A 17,065-nucleotide genomic window follows, 5' to 3' on the forward strand; every position below is an offset into this window, starting at 1 on the left:
CCACTCTGCAGCCCCTCTGCCCCCTTACATCGTGAATCCTGTTCAACATGAAAACTTAGGTGAAATAACCCCCCCCCCCCTCCCACAAAAAAAAGCTTATTTTTCCCTCAGACTGTGCCTGGATTTTTCCACATCATGTGAATGAAATTTACTGTTGTTATAATGCGATCATTCTGTGTTCACAGGGCATTCTGTAATCAGCAGCACATGTCCAGTATATGTTGCCGATAATGATTTTTAATCTTGCGTTCTGCTCGTTTGCCGGGTGTTTACCAGTCTGTTTAGATGGGAAGATAATCAGGAATGAGAATTCTCCAATTATTGAGCATCTAAATGGGATCTTAATACTCTGCAGATTTCACACCTAGCGTGCTCCGGGGAACATGCCCTTAATCACCATGAATTGGGTTGGCAGAAGTAGAAAGAGGACTACATTTTCTATTCTCGCTAGACCTCAATCTCTTAGCTGGATTGTAGTTCCATGAAGGCTACTTTCACAGGCTAAGTTCACAAGTCTGTATAATAATAATAAATAATTTTTTTTATACATCAGCAATTATTGAAAATTTACAAGACTAAATTTCTATGTTAAAGAATAGCAATGTATCCATAAAAAACAGATGTTCAACGGAGGCTCCGTATGGAATCTGATTTTTTTTTTTAAGGTGAGTCTCATCCAATACATGGAAGAAACTAGTACAATTTTTTTTCATACGCAGATTCGATCCGAATAAAAAATTGTCTGTACTGCCTCATTTACTAATATTGGTTTGAGTGATGTCTGTGTTTTTTGACGGACAGCACTTGGACCAAAAATACATGTGAACTTGGCCTTACAATGAGTAGTTTTCACAATGTATGACCAATCCAGGTTGTCAGCTAGTCATTTTGCCAGCTACTTTTTAAAAAAGGGGGTGTCTTCCTGACCTTATGGGGCCCATACCATTGAGTTTACTTTGTTCAGACAGTGACAGGTGCCTATTCTCATTTCTGATTGTGCTGAGAATTTTTTTTCTTCTGACCTGACAGATAAATAATATGGATTTAACAATTTTTTGGGGGGTACATTTTTCGACAGCGCAGCAGGGTGTAAATTTCACAGAAAGGAGCACAGTATGTATAAATCCACTCACTTCACTGTCACTCAAGACATAACGACAGAGCAGTGGAATAAATTACCCAGCACAGAACAAACACCACTTTCCTCATAATACGAGGCCGATCACTTCGGAATCAAGTACTGTAATTGTACAAAACAATGAACCAGCCCTCAGCCGGGGAATCAGCGCTAGATGGGCTGCAAATCAGCCATCAAGCAGCTCTACACCTCTCGCCTGCTGAGTCGATGGGAATGTTTATTAATGGGTTCACATCAGTTTTTTTTTGAAAAATAGCATTAGTCAATCAGACCTTCCCACATCATCATTACCTTTTTATAACTCTTGCAAACAATTGGAAAATTGGGGTCTTGGAAGTTCACAATTCTGTAAAGATGGAAAACTGGGGGCGAGAAGCTCAAAAATACCCATCTAATGAATATATGTCAATGTCAAACCCAAAGATAGCTCATGATTGTCAGCTCTGGAGTCAAGTATGGATTTAATTGGTTTATGCTAGGACTTCAGGGGAGGAATTAACTGTAGGGGGCTGAGCTTAGTGTGACAGTACAGTGCGGTTTCTGTTGCATCTCTCTTTCAGCTAGAAGTAATGCAGTATAAGCTCCTACTTGTATTCTTCACCATCTCCAGCAATGGAGGGGGTGAGGAGATGGGTAAGGAAGACTTACAGTACAGACCAAAAGTTTGGACACACCTTCTCATTTAAAGATTTTTCTGTATTTTCATGACTATGAAAATTGTACATTCACACTGAAGGCATTAACACATGTGGAATTATATACTTAACAAAAAAGTGTGAAACAACTGAAAATATGTCTTATATTCTAGGTTCTTCAAAGTAGCCACCTTTTGCTTTGATGACTGCTTTGCACACTCTTGGCATTCTCTTGATGAGCTTCAAGAGGTAGTCACCGGAAATGGTCTTCCAACAATCTTGAAGGAGTTCCCAGAGATGCTTAGCACTTGTTGGCCCTTTTGGCTTCACTCTGTGGTCCAGCTCACCCCAAACCATCTCGATTGGGTTCAGGTCTGGTGACTGTGGAGGCCAGGTCATCTGGCGTAGCACCCCATCACTCTCCTTCTTGGTTAAATAGCCCTCACACAGCCTGGAGGTGTGTTTGGGGTCATTGTCCTGTTGAAAAAGAAATGATGGTCCAACTAAACGCAAACCGGATGGAATAGCATGCCGCTGCAAGATGCTGTGGTAGCCATGCTGGTTCAGTGTGCCTTCAATTTTGAATAAATCCCCAACAGTGTCACCAGCAAAGCACCCCCACACCATCACACCTCCTCCTCCATGCTTCACGGTGGGAACCAGGCATGTAGAGTCCATCCGTTCACCTTTTCTGCGTCGCACAAAGACACGGTGGTTGGCTCCAAAGATCTCAAATTTGGATTCATCAGACCAAAGCACAGATTTCCACTGGTCTAATGTCCATTCCTTGTGTTCTTTTGCCCAAACAAGTCTCTTCTGCTTGTTGCTTGTCCTTAGCAATGGTTTCCTAGCAGCTATTTTACCATAAAGGCCTGCTGCACAAAGTCTCCTCTTGACAGTTGTTGAAGAGATGTGTCTGCTGCTAGAACTCTGTGTGGCATTGACCTGGTCTCTAATCTGAGCTGCTGTTAACCTGCGATTTCTGAGGCTGGTGACTCGGATAAACTTATCCTCAGAAGCAGAGGTGACTCTTGGTCTTCCTTTCCTGGGGCGGTCCTCATGTGAGCCAGTTTCCTTGTAGCACTTGATGGTTTTTGCAACTGCACTTGGGGACACATTCAAAGTTTTCCCAATTTTTCGGACTGACTGACCTTCATTTCTTAAAGTAATGATGGCCACTCGTTTTTCTTTACTTAGCTGCTTTTTTCTTGCCATAATACAAATTCTAAAAGTCTATTCAGTAGGACTATCAGATGTGTATCCACCAGCATTCTGCACAACACAACTGATGGTCCCAACCCCATTTATAAGGCAAGAAATCCCACTTATTAAACCTGACAGGGCACACCTGTGAAGTGAAAACCATTTCCGGTGACTACCTCTTGAAGCTCATCAAGGGAATGCCAAGAGTGTGCAAAGCAGTCATCAAAGCAAAAGGTGGCTACTTTGAAGAACCTAGAATATAAGACATAATTTAAGTTGTTTCACACTTTTTTGTTAAGTATATAATTCCACATGTGTTAATTTATAGTTTTGATGCCTTCAGTGTGAATGTACAATTTTCATAGTCATGAAAATACAGAAAAATCTTTAAATGAGAAGGTGTGTCCAAACTTTTGGTCTGTACTGTATATGTTAAATATATGGATTATTTTTGCAACATTTTTGCAACATAGAACAAGATTTATTTTTAGCCTTAGTCTAAAAAGAGTCCCCAATTTTTTAGTCTTCGGTCTGTATAGGCATCAAGTCAAGGACAGTCATTAGCAGTGCAGCTACGAAGGAGCATTTGAGACAACACATAAAAAGCCTTAGGTAAATTAAAGCATGCCTCTCACTTCCCATAAAACCAATAAAAAAGCTTGGTCTTTCTGCCCTCATTCCGCATAACAAGTTTAAAATGTTACGGATGGGAATACTAGTCTAATATATTCAGAAACGGACCAATTTTCCTGGACTGTAACTTGCCTTCTACTCTTTTTGAGTGGGGGATTCTTCTTTGGCAGCATTCTGCCAGCACTATAGTAGCTGGAACTTCCTTTCTCACACTTCCTTCCTAGCTTGCAATGTTGCTGCTTTTGCCCAATGGCTTGTCAGCCCAAAACTGAAAGATTGCCTCTTAGTTACGTCTGTATGCAGTTTGGTAGACAGAAAAGCAGGAGCCGAGAGACAAAGACCCAATGCCACTTCCTGTAATCTGTTACAGGGTATCTGCTGCTAGTAACAGAATACATCAGACAGCAGGAGGTGATGGGCAGCAATTTAAACAGAAGGGAGACACCCACTTGCCAGCACCTGAGTGATTTTTGGTATGACAACCACATTTTTACATTTTTAAAATGATTTGTTTGAGCGTGGTGTAGGAATATGGAGTTCAAAAAGCAGCCACCCCATGCCCTGGTGCTTGAGAGCTCCAAAAAAACTCCTTAACCATATAAAACAATGTCAGTAATATAAATGACAGGTGTAGGTTACAGATTTTGCATTGGTTCCCATTAGAATTAGGTCATTATCTGAGAGCCCCGAGCCAGGTCCTTGATGATTTATGAGACTCCTTGGGACATTCATGTAGCCTCTGCAAAAAAAAAGGAAATGCAAGAAATAAGAGTTCTTCAAATTTTATTTACTCAAGTCAAACGTACCATGTATCATCTAGTAATGTGAACCTATATATACTGCTTATATGAAGTTACATGAAGTTGTATATACTGTGTATATATTGTGTATACAAACTTTTTCATAAATGCCACAGTATACCATTTGATCAATATTCTGATCCATAAATTGATGACCTTTTCTGGAATAAGGGGTTAAAGTGAATCTATTATTTATCAATCTAGAGTATTGCAGGCTGTTACAGAAGATGCACAGCAGAAGATGAGGTTTTCTACGTGTTTCACTATAATCTTCATAACATTTGTTTTTACCTTAATGTTTATTGATTTTGGAGCTAGCAGAAAACAAATAATCCAAGGGAAAAATCCACATAAATATCGATGCGCAGAGTTTACATTAATGTAGATATAACAAGTTCTACATTGTTTAAATATTCATTCATCTGCAATGGATGGTTGGTAAGAGAATATTGTCCTGGAAGTGGATCTGTCAAAAATGGCAAACATTTTATTGTTTAAATATCAAAACCAGTATATGAGATGTGAGTTACTAATGCATTTCGGTCAATCACTGCCCTGAAAGGGGTTTTTGGAAAACTATAATTGATGGACAAAGAGCATTTCAGTTCTTTAATTCTGCTGATAAGTGGGGAACAAACCCCCACTGATAACACATTGGTGTGCAGTGCTCTGTGTGTCTATCACTTACATAGAGAAAGACAGTACTATCTATGCACACAGCATTTACATAGAGAGATAAGGAGGCAGCACTATCTGGATGTGTAGCGCCCCGAGAGTTCGGCCGCTACAGGGGTATTGCACCTCAGACCAGAGGTGTGATATTCCACTCCCAGGTAAGGATGGAGTGTGGACCAAGGCTCAGTTAGCTGCATGCAGCACACACACCCCATTTCCGAGGGACAGCTCAACGGTGCTCCCACTAGACAGAAGTGCAGGCATGACAGACCATGTCCCTACTGGAGTGGGGAGGGAGGGGTGGAACACCCAGTGCTGTAGGGGCAGATAGGGGGCGGTTTCTGAGCGTAGGAAGGAGCCCATTGGTTGCTGGTCACCTGGGCTCATGGTCAGAGGGAGGTATAAAAGGTGGGCACCATCTTAGATCTAGGTTCATTCTGTGGAGAGGAGAAGACAGGGAGCAGCAGCTCAGGCTGAGTGCTGCTCCAGAGGCAGGCCTAGGGAAGAGGCCGGGGCCTGAGAGGAGAAGGAGAAGTGGGCCTGGAGAAGAGGCCGAGGAGGAGGTGAAGGAGAGCTGAGATTCTGGCTCATCTCAGCTCCAAGAGAAAGGAACAGAAACAGAAAGGAACTGCAAAGAAGGAGAGACAGAGAAACAGAAGGGCTCAGGAACAAGAAGGTGGAAGGGACCCTAAGAACCCACGAGAATCCAGGGTGCAGGGTCAGGCAGATTAAGGGTACCGGATCCCAAGTTGGTGGAGGAGAAACAACCCTCAGCCAAAGACCGGTCGTCGTGATCATATATTGGTGCGACACCTCATCAAACCTGCTAGGAAGGCACCATATAGGACAGCGGAGGACGTTGCCCACGTTTAACCGCACAGGTCCGCGGCAGCTGGACAAAAGTGGGTCACTGGTGAGGCAGGCCAGAGAAAGGATAAAAGGGGGTCCTGTGCCATGCTCCTGAACTGCCTGGGAGTTGACCGAGCCCCTCACCTGGTGGACGCAGCACGGCTCGGGCGTTCACTGCTGGCCGAAGTGACCTGGAACAAACGAACTGTGAGTAAAGACCCTGGACTGTAACTTGTTGTCTGTGTGCTCCTTCGCGCCTCCAGCACTATTAGCACCGGGACTCGCACTACCATCACTCCCACCATCCACTACACTGCCCTGGGGCTGCACTCTTCCCGTGGGGAGTCACATCACCTCAGCTGCACCCATCATCAGCCCCAGCGGACTGCCTTGCAGCGGCGGTTCCTAATAACCGCAATCCACGGGTGGCGTAGTCGGACATTATCTGAAGCACTTAGCAGACTACCATTGGCCTGACCACCCTGAGCCGCGGGACCGTGCCGCCACTACTACTACCCCCATCGTTCCCCTATCGCCCGGATCCGCGTGCCCCACGGCCCAGGGGGCGAGTCAGATGTACATTTACAGAGAGAGATTGGGAGGCAGAAGTACTAAATGTACCAATGTTTCTTATGTGGAGAGACAGGATCGTAGTATCACCAGCACCTTTATCATTAACAATAAGAGACAAGGGGGCAGTACTCTCTGTGCAAATGTCATTTATGAAGAGGGACAGGTAGGCAGTATCGCCTGTACCTAATGTGAAACAAGAATTAAGTACTTTCTGTATCTGCAACAAAACAAGGAGAAAGTGCTATCTGTGCATACAAAATGTACACCCATTTACAATAAGAGACAGAGGCAGCACTACCTGTGCCAATATAATTTATGATGACAGACAGTGAGTTAGTATCAGCTATACCTTCCTAATTTAAAATATGAGACAAGAAAGCAGTAATATCTGAATTTACACCATTACAGGGAGGAGGTGCTTTCTGTGCATGCAAAATTACTGGAGGGAGAAAGGGAAGCAGTACTATCTGTGCCTATAACACTTAGGGGGTGAGACAGGGAGATAGTATCATATGTTCCTATATTATTCACAATGAGATACAGGAAGGCAGTGCTATCTGTTGCTACAACATTTAAGGGAAACAATAAGGCAGTGGTATCTAAACCTACAGTACATCATTAACAGGTAGAGATGGGGAAGCAGTGCTAGGTGTATTTACTGGGATTTAATGTGATCTGTACTTATATCATCCATGGGTGGAGCGGAACGGTTAACCTGTTAAAGGCAGCTGTCAATCTCTGACAGAGACATTTAACACATGCCAGCGTCTTTCTACGCATCAATCGGCGCACCAGTGACATGAACGCAGGCCGCCGATGGGATGCCATGACAGCCAGGGGTCTGCTGAAGACCTCCATGCCTATCATTACGATACTTCTGTGGAACCCAGCGCTTAGCTGACGTTCATAATATATTGTGATTTCCATTATACATAGGAGTGCTGATGCACTGCTATGTATAGTACAAGCGATCAGACTATCACAACTTCAGGTCCCCTAAGGGGACTAACAAATACAGTAAACATATGAAACAATAAAAAAAAAACAAAAGTTCAAATCACCCTCCTTTTGACCCATTAAAAACAAAACAATTAAAAAAACAAAAATACACATATTTAGTATGTCTGCATTTGTAAAAGTCCTATCTATCAAAATATAAAATAAATTAATCCGATCGGTAAACGGAGCAATGAGAAAAAATCGAAACAACAAAATTACGTTTTTTGGGACTGCCGCAACATTATAATAAAATGCAATAAGAGACGATTAAAATATTGTATCTACTTCAAAATGGTATTAGTAAAAATGTCACATCACGGCAAAAAGATCACAGTACCCCATATTCCGAAAATTGAAACCGTTACAGGTCTCGGACAATGGTGACACAAGCAACATTGTTTTGTTTTTTGTTTTTTACAAATGTCCGAATTTATTTTCACCTTTTAACTGAAAAAAACCTAGACATGTTTGGTATCTGCGTAATCGTACGTACCTGGAGAATCATAATCCCACGTCGGTTTTGCTGTATAGTCAATATGCTATATAAAAAAAATAAAAAAAATTATGAAATTGCACTTTTTTTGCAGTTTCAATGCACTTGAATTTTTTTCCCGCTTTCCAGTGCATTTCATGATAAAATGAATGGTGTCATTCAAAAGTACAACTTGTCCTGCGAAAAAGAAGCCCTCACACAGTTATGGCGAAGGAAAAATAAAAAAGTTAGGATTTTGGAAGAAGTGGAGGAAAAAAGGAAAATGAAAAAAAAAAAAAATGGCCTGAAGGTGAAGACACCAATGAAGTAAGATGCGGCTCATTGCGAATTAGGGAAATCTTACAACTACATTTCTGGTGCAATTTACCCCACTAAAGTGGCATAAATTGATGAATTTATCGGGCGGGCTTTGCCACCCCGCAATCTCGTCCAAGCTCTGCCCACTTTGCCGAAGCTGACTGAGTCGTAAAAAGTCAAGTCACAACATTTTTGTGCGACTCGAAGTTGCAAATTTTTTTTTAGACATTTCAAGGTATTTTACTCCAGAAAACTGTTGAAAACACTTTGATGACTCAGGCCCATTGTATTTGTACGACTTCTGCCAAGTAACACATTTCGATCTGCTACATCCATACCCGTAGCCTAGAGCCACACAGCTGTAGCCTAAATATTCAGGAAGCCGCTCACGTTCCTAGGTCGCCCTGCAATTCTGCATAGTTCAACCTGTTGTAAATAGAAAATCCAATTGTGGTTTACATTACAAATATGACATTGTGTAGATTTTCATTGAACAACACAACCCTTGAATCTTTTCTAATTGCCGGGAAAATCAATACATGTCCTATCCGGCGGCCATTACAGCACGCTCCGAATCATGGTTATTAATGCAATACGTGAATTTCTTCTAGAATCTAAAGAGGCGCCCATAAAGGAAGACGCACCGATAAACCCCTGATATATGTCACTCACCCCCAATCCCGCAGTATTCATTTAACAGCGTGGAAAATATAGGAGGCAGCAGCCGGGGGATACGACATAAATGATTCAACAGTATTGATTCTGAGATTGAATTACACTCCGCCGCAGCACTTCCTGTATATTCTTCAAAATAAATTTACTTAGCGCTACAGTCTGCAACCAGTTTCCATGAAGATTTGCTTTGTGATGTGCGTGTGTTAACCGACTCTGCATTGTGTCCGGAGCAGAACATTTACTCCTCAAATTAAAACAAGCCCCCCTCGGCTTATACTCGGGTATATACTTTATTGTATATACATTCCGGTGGTGGATAGAGGTGGGGGGAGATTGCGGCCGCAGAGGAGCGGGGCACACGCAGTAGCCACTGCTGCAGCTACCACATGTGCCCGTTGCTAAAGAAAAATGAATATTCACCCTTCTCCACGCCCATGGGAGTCGAGAGGAGTGAATATTCATTTCTTTAATAGCGGGCACGGCGGATCGCTGAGCAGCAGCGCTGCTGACACTGTACGCACGCAATTAAAGAACAGGGATATTCACTCCTCTCCACTACCATAGTCCCAGCGTGGAGAGGAGTGAATATCCCTGCAGCTCACCTCGGCATCTGAGGGCACATGGCAGTGGTGTCATGCGCTGCGCAGATGCCAGGTGAGCTGCTGGCAGAACAGGAGCAGCGTTGGAGTAGAGGGAAGGAAGGAAGGTGAGTAGAAGAGTTTATTTTTTTAAATATGTGCAGTGGTGGGAGGCCATGCATACCAGGATTGGGTCTGAGGGGGCCATGCATACTAGGATTGGGGATAAGGGGTGCCATACATACCAGGATTGGGGATGAGGGGGCCATGCATACCAGGATTAGGGATGATGGGGCCATGCATACCAGGATTGGGGATGAGGTGGCCACGCATACCAGGATTGGGGATGAGAGGTGCCATGCATACCAGGATTGGGATGAGGGGTGCCATGCATAACAGGATTGGGATTTGGGGTGCCATGCATACCAGGATTCTAGGATTGGGGATGAGGGGGCCATCCATACCAGGATTGGGGATGAGGGGGCCATGCATACCAGGATAGAGATGAGGGGTGTCATGCATACCAGGACTGGGGATGAGGGGGCCATGCATAACAGGACTGGGGATGAGAGGGCCATGCAGAACAGGACTGGGGATAAGGGGGCCATGTATACCAGAATTAGGGATGAGGGGGCCATGCATACCAGGATTGGTAATATATTATATTTGAAAAAAATAAAAAACATGTAAAATAAATTAAATAAATTGTTTCCACTAAAATATAATAATAAGAGCTAATAAAAAATAACTGTTAATCATTCTGTATTGTGTCTGAAGCAGAACATTTACTCCTCATATTACCATAAATAAAAAATATATAAGTATAAAAAACTATATTAAAAAATAATATATTATATTTAAATGTCATAAAAATTGAAAATAAATAATCAGTGAAAAACGAAATAATAAAATAAACAAAAATATAAATGAATACAACTAAAATCTAAGGATTCAAAACTATTTTAAAACAAAAAAATATTACATAAAAAAAATAGAAAAATAATAGTGAAAAATTGTAATTACAAAAATAAAACAAATAATATTTTAAATAACTAGAAAGAATAAATTAAAAGGAGTTTCCCAGCAAAATAGTATAAAAACGATAGCTAAATAATCTTTAAGTCATAAATTATAGTTCGGTATAAACAATAACAATGATTTACTGTATATATTAATGGGATATGGGGTAGCATATGACATATTATTTGTTGGCTACTTATATGTGATGTAGCAAAGTTTTTGGGATTCAGAGTCTTGCTACCTCATCTGAGAGCAGCATGATGTAGGGACCTTAATTCCAGCGATGTGTCACTTAGTTTACTGGGTGCAGTAGTTGTGATAAAATCCCTACATTCTTTACTGCAGATCTAGCATAGCGCTGTATGCTGAGTTCTGTATAACCTACCCACACCACTGATTGGCAGCTTCCTGTGTACACTGTGCATAGGCAGAAAGATGCCAATCAATGGTGAAGGTGGGTTTATATAGAGGAGGAGGATTACACTGTATGAGACAACTAGTTCTCTAGTGACCTCCTGCTGAGAAAACACTGACTTTATTGGAACAACAGCACACAGCCCAGTAAATGACACATTGCTGGAATTAGGGTCTCCGCCCTACATCATGCTGCTCTCGGATTACATAACATAAACCTGCTGACAGATTCCCTTTAAATTCTCATGAGAGGCCTATAGGTCTGATAGGGGTTTAAATGCACAAGTGAAGCAAAGACATTTTCATACCTTCACTTTGAACAGCTTGAAACATGTTTGATGCTGGTAAAATACTCCTGTTTATTGGAACACACCATGTTTTAATACTCCAGACAAAAGAAATGAATTTCTAGCAAGAGCTGGAAGGCAATTGCACAACTATTATCAATAACTTTACAAGAACTACACTGTCCGTTGGAGCCTGAGGTAGTCTGAAATGTTGGAGTATGCAACAGCTGCAGGCTTATATTTTGAAGGAGCTATCTTGAGAAAACAGCAAATGGCGCCTTATTAAGTGTTAGTTTCTTTATGTGCATGCAGTTCCTTTCTAAACTGTATTTGGCTGTGATCACTGACTCTGGCTTAGTTTTATTATCTGTTTAAAGTCTGATGCAGTCTGAAATTTACACATTGTCTTATCATAGGTCTAAGCTGCTCTGCTATACTTTACACTGCTGCACTGCTTGTTCAAATTGCCTGCTGTATATATGCAGAGAGTCAGCACATGGAGAATGCAGAATGCTTATAATTTACAAGCATTTATGATGGTGTAGAGATAAGTAAGAAGGGCACCTGAAGACTTTGTGACCCCCGGAATGTTGTGCTTTTCACACCTACGTGCCCACTCTCTGCTGTTTCATGCGGTGTGGTACAGGACATACATAATACGTAATGTGGTCCCTACAGTGCCCTCTGTACCAGGAATATTATTCTAGTGGACTCGTCATATCTTTAATATTTCATGGCATTATCCTGGTGACAATGATCCCACAGCCGGAAGCCTCCACTACCTCGGTCTCGGAGGTCGGTTTTACATTTCAAAGCGCGGAATACCTCGGAGAGATTTTATCACAAACTTGCTTGTCAGGAATAAAGTAATGTGCCGAACGTTTGCTAGAATCCAAGTTCCCGGGGAATTGCCTGACCCAAGATCTATGATCTGCATTGAAAATCCACCTGGATCGCTTCATCTGCTGCTGCTGGCAGTGCAAACAGGCTGCGTACATACAAGATGCAGATCCTTATGTATATATTCAGCCTCCTGCCATCTAAGATGCGGTTTTGTCTTATCACACAGTCGTCTTCTGTTCTCCTTAACATGTCAGTTCATTTTGTTTATGTCTATTTCCATGCACTATCCAGAAATATGTTCCTTCTGGGCTTCCAGAATTTTGAATACAAAGGCAGGACAGCAGTGAAGACTGACACGGAGGAAAGAATTGGAGCAAGTGGAGGCAGTAAATCTCCATAATAAGTGTGACTAATATCATTCAGGGTTTGTGGAGAGATGATTGACAGTCGCTTTCATAATAATTAGTGCAGCATTTACTTTAAATTTACTGTGTAATAATTTTTTTCACCTGTGTGAACGCTGCAGGGAAATTGAATACTTGCTGCCTGATTTCTCCATAGAACAAAGTTGATTGCTTTATCCCAGCAGGGGGAGACTTTATGAACAGCATATTGTCAAGAAACCTGTCTTAAGATTCGTGCACACAGTGTCTTTTTCAAGCTGATTCCAATTCGAAAACCACCTGAAAAAGCTCTAACTCTCAAAAAAATGAACATATTCATTTCTATGTAAAAATGACTTCCTGTTCATATATTCAGTGTTTTAAGTATCTTTTAACTGCTTCAGGTTTCCACAGAAGCCAGGGGCAAAAAGAAGTGAGCTGAGCATTCTTCAAGCATTTTCGTTCTGAGGATGCTATATAATTTATAATAGAAATCAATGGGAAGGATCAAAAGATGCCTGGAAGACTCCCTCTTTTGCCAGCAGTTTCTTTATTGTTGAATAAAATTAAAAATGCCCAGAGAACGTAAATAAAAAAGATGCACTCAAAACGATTGAAAAACGCTCAAAAAACACCCGGCTGTCAAAAAAGCGCTCAAAAGGCAACTAAAAAAACACTAAAAAGGACCCTTCAGGAAAAAAACTAAGACATTTCCTAAAGCATCTACTTCTAGGAAAACTCGGAAGGGTTCACTCACCCGGAAAAAAAAATCGTTATGTTCACATACCCTAACTAGTGTACATTGTGCAAACAAGAGTACTTGTCTTATGTTAAAAAAAAAAAAATCTTAGGTATGAATTATTAAAAAAACTAACAAACGGAGGCATGCTTACCTGCTGTCACCCCCCTTGGATCAGGGACAGGTCACTCCTGTGGTTGGCACCAGCTTCGGAAGCGATTGCTTGTAATAAAAAATTCATGCCATTTCCTATCAGCTAGTATAAAAAGCCAAAAAAGAAAAATAATGTTGAAGGGCACCGATAACAAGTTTCACTAAAAGGATTTTATTTTTGGAAAAATATTGCACCTTTTCTTTTTTTAGCTGAAGCCTGAAGTAGATTCAAAAAGAATAGGAAATAAGTAAGAAAGACTTTTGCTTTTTCTTCCTGCTGGATCTATTTCTGGCTGTGTTCTCTGTGTACTACAAAACCTAAAACTACAGGTGTGTTTTATAAAAAAAAATCCTATGGAGGACTGCATTTCCTACATCAAGCCTAATATCAAGCTAACCGGAGCAAAGTACAAGTAAATTTAGCGCTTTTCTAAAGTAAATTTGCCACACCCCGTCATGATAAGACCTGCACACTTTTCAAAAAGTTGCCACGAGCGAGGAAAAAGTTGTAAATTACAAAGCAAATATGGAGTGAGATTTTTTTTCTAGTGTACAGCCATTAATAGATTTCGGCCCATATGTTAAGTAGGCAGTGTGGAGTTTATAGAGAAGTTCCCCTATCTCTACCCTGTGATCAATACAAATGTGAAGACTGCAGTTCTCTGAAAGGCCACGTTCACACGTTCAGTATTTGGTCAGTATTTTACATGAGTATTTGTAAGCCAAAACCAGCAGTGGAACAATCAGTGGAAAAGTATAATAGAAACACGTCACCACTTCAGTATTCATCATCCACTCCTGGTTTTGGCTTACAAATACTGATGTAAAATACTGACTAAATACTGAATGTTGGAACGTGGCCTAAGCGTTTATTCATAAGGGTCAACAAATATCGAACAAGCATTCATGCTCAGTCATTCCCAATTATCGGCTAGTGTAAAACATACCTGCAATCTCCCCTGGAACGTCCAGTTGAGTTGGTAAATGTCCCAGAGAGGGAGTGATTTCAATTGTATCTGTGTCCTCACAAGGCGGATATAGTTGAAAGCTTTGGTGAAGAAGAGAGACATTGGCTCCCCGCTCCACCACTTACTCTGGAAGGCCCCATATAGCCATAGGTGTGTGTCAGACTACAGACTATAAATAAGAAGAAGAGGAGCAGGACCCCTTGTTGTGGGAGTGGTGTGAGGTGAGTTTAGAGTTATTTTGTTTTCATTGTGTATAGAAGAGCTATGTACTAGGAGAAATAGGGGAAATTATTGTGTGGGGCACATCTGAGTCACAGACTGGATGCTAGTACTCTGTAGGGACATTGAAAGGGGACTATAACCATGTGGGGGCACAGAAGTGGCACTATTATCATGTGTGGGAACATATAGAATACTGTTCTTGTATAGGGATACAGAAGGGGCACTCTTACCATGTGGAAGCAACTGGCACTCTTACCGTTACGGGGCACTATTATATTGAGTGGGCACAGAGGGAGCACTATTAAGATGTTGAGGCAGAGGGGAAACTATTGCCCCCTAGCGGCACTATTACGATGCAGTGATATACAGGGGGTACTATTACACTGTATGGAAACAAAAAGGACACTATTACAAAGTGGGGGAACAAAGTAGCACTATTACAGTGTGAAGGCACAAAGAATCACTATTATTAAATGAGCGCTATTATTGTATGTAGGTAAGAAAGGTCGCTATTACTTTGAGAAGGCGTACAGGGGGCAGTGTTTCTGTATTGAGGCACAGAGGGGGCACTCTTACTACTTGGAGGCACAGACAAGTGATTATTATTGCCTGGGATACTTTAGAATGGGTATTATACTATGTTGTTTGTGTAGACCAAAGATCGCTATGTGTTACATTCTGCAAAACTGCAAAATTTATGCTGAAAACATATAACTCTGCCCTTCACCTCTCCAAACAAACCTACTTTAACAACCTCATCATCTCACTTTCCAATAATCCTAAACGACTCTTTGACACGTTTCATTCTCTCCTCAATCAAACAGCACAGGCCCCGATCACCGACCTCAGCGCTGACGATCTGGCCAATTATTTCAAAGAAAAAATTGACCATATCCGACATGAAATTTTCTCCCAATCCCCAAACGTTATGCATGCTCACTTTCTGACTTCAAACCAGTCACGGAAGATGAATTGATCAGGCTCCTTGCATCTTCTCACCCTACCACTTGCACCAGTGACCCTATTCCCTCACATCTCCTTCAGTCCCTTTCTCCAGCTGTCACCACTCACCTAACTAAAATTTTCAACCTCTCCCTCTCATCTGGTATCTTTCCCTCTTCTTTTAAACATGCCAGCATACATCCATTACTTAAAAATCCATCCCTTGACCAGAACTGCACGGCCAACTACAGACCTGTTTCCAATCTTCCCTTTATCTCTAAACTCCTGGAACCCCTGGTCCATTCCCATCTAATTTGCTATCTCTCAGACAACTCTCTTCTTGACCCTTTACAATCTGGTTTCCGCTCTTTACATTCTACTGAAACTGCTCTCACTAAAGTCTCTAATGATCTACTAACAGCTAAATCTAATGGTCACTACTCCCTGCTGATTCTCCTGGATCTCTCTGCAGCATTCGACACTGTGGATCACCAGCTCCTCCTCACTATGCTCCGCACTATTGGCCTCAAGGACAATGTTCTCTCCTGGTTCTCCTCCTATCTCTTTGACCGCTCCTTCTCTGTATCTTTCGCTGGCTCCTCCTCCTCTCTCCTTCCTCTTACTGTCGGGGTTCCTCAAGGATCAGTCCTAGGCCCCCTTCTTTTCTCCTTATACACCGCTCCCATTGGACAAACAATCAGCAGATTCGGTTTTCAGTACCATCTCTATGCTGATGACACCCAATTATACACCTCTGCTGCGGACATCACCCCTGCATTACTACAAAAGACCAGTGATTGTCTTTCTGCTGTGTCTAACATTATGTCCTCCCTCAGTCTAAAACTGAATCTGTCAAAAGCTGAACTACTCGTATTTCCTCCCTCCACTAACCTACCTGTGCCCGATATTGCCATTTCCGTTTGTGGCTCAACCATTACTCCCCAGCAACAAGCCCGCTGTCTTGGGGTCTTTTTTGATTCAGATCTTTCCTTCACTCCTCACATCAAATCACTCGCTCGTTCATGTAATTTACAGCTCAAAAACATCTCAAGAATCAGGACTTTTCTTACCTTTGGCTCGGCAAAAACTCTTACTGTAGCTCTTATTCATTCTCGTCTGGACTACTGCAACTCTCTGCTTATCAGACTCCTTCTTACTAAACTCTCCCGTCTCCAATCCGTCCTTAACGCAGCAGCCAGGATCATATTCTTCGCCAACCGCTACACCGATGCCTCTTCCCTGTGCCAGTCATTGCATTGGTTGCCCATCCAATATAGAGTTCAATTTAAACTTATCACGCTTACCCACAAAGTGCTCCATGCTTCAGTACCCCCCTACATCTCCTCCCTTGTCTCAGTCTACCACCCTACATGTGCCCTCCGTTCTGCCAATGACTTAAAACTAAGATCCTCCATAATCCGAACTTCCCACGCCCGTCTCCAAGATTTCTCGCGTGCTGCGCCAATTCTTTGGAATGCACTACCCAGGACAGTTCGATTAATTCCCAATACCCACAGTTTCAAGCGGACCCTAAAAACACATTTCT

The 17,065-nt window shown here is 42.0% G+C and overlaps 1 long non-coding RNA gene across 1 annotated transcript; it reads right to left on the bottom strand.

Moving 5' to 3' along the window:
• Positions 1-3,454: 3,454 nt before the first annotated feature.
• On the bottom strand, positions 3,455-13,785 carry LOC141270917 (uncharacterized). Its single transcript, XR_012321766.1, has 3 exons — positions 13,583-13,785; positions 13,389-13,490; positions 3,455-4,348 (listed from the first exon to the last, which is right to left on the bottom strand). It is a non-coding gene; the product is annotated as an uncharacterized lncRNA (long non-coding RNA).
• Positions 13,786-17,065: the final 3,280 nt, after the last annotated feature.

This window comes from Phyllobates terribilis, unplaced genomic scaffold (assembly GCF_046119375.1).
Source record: "Phyllobates terribilis strain yellow unplaced genomic scaffold, ASM4611937v1 Scaffold_5__5_contigs__length_657084704, whole genome shotgun sequence".
NCBI lineage: Eukaryota > Metazoa > Chordata > Amphibia > Anura > Dendrobatidae > Phyllobates > Phyllobates terribilis.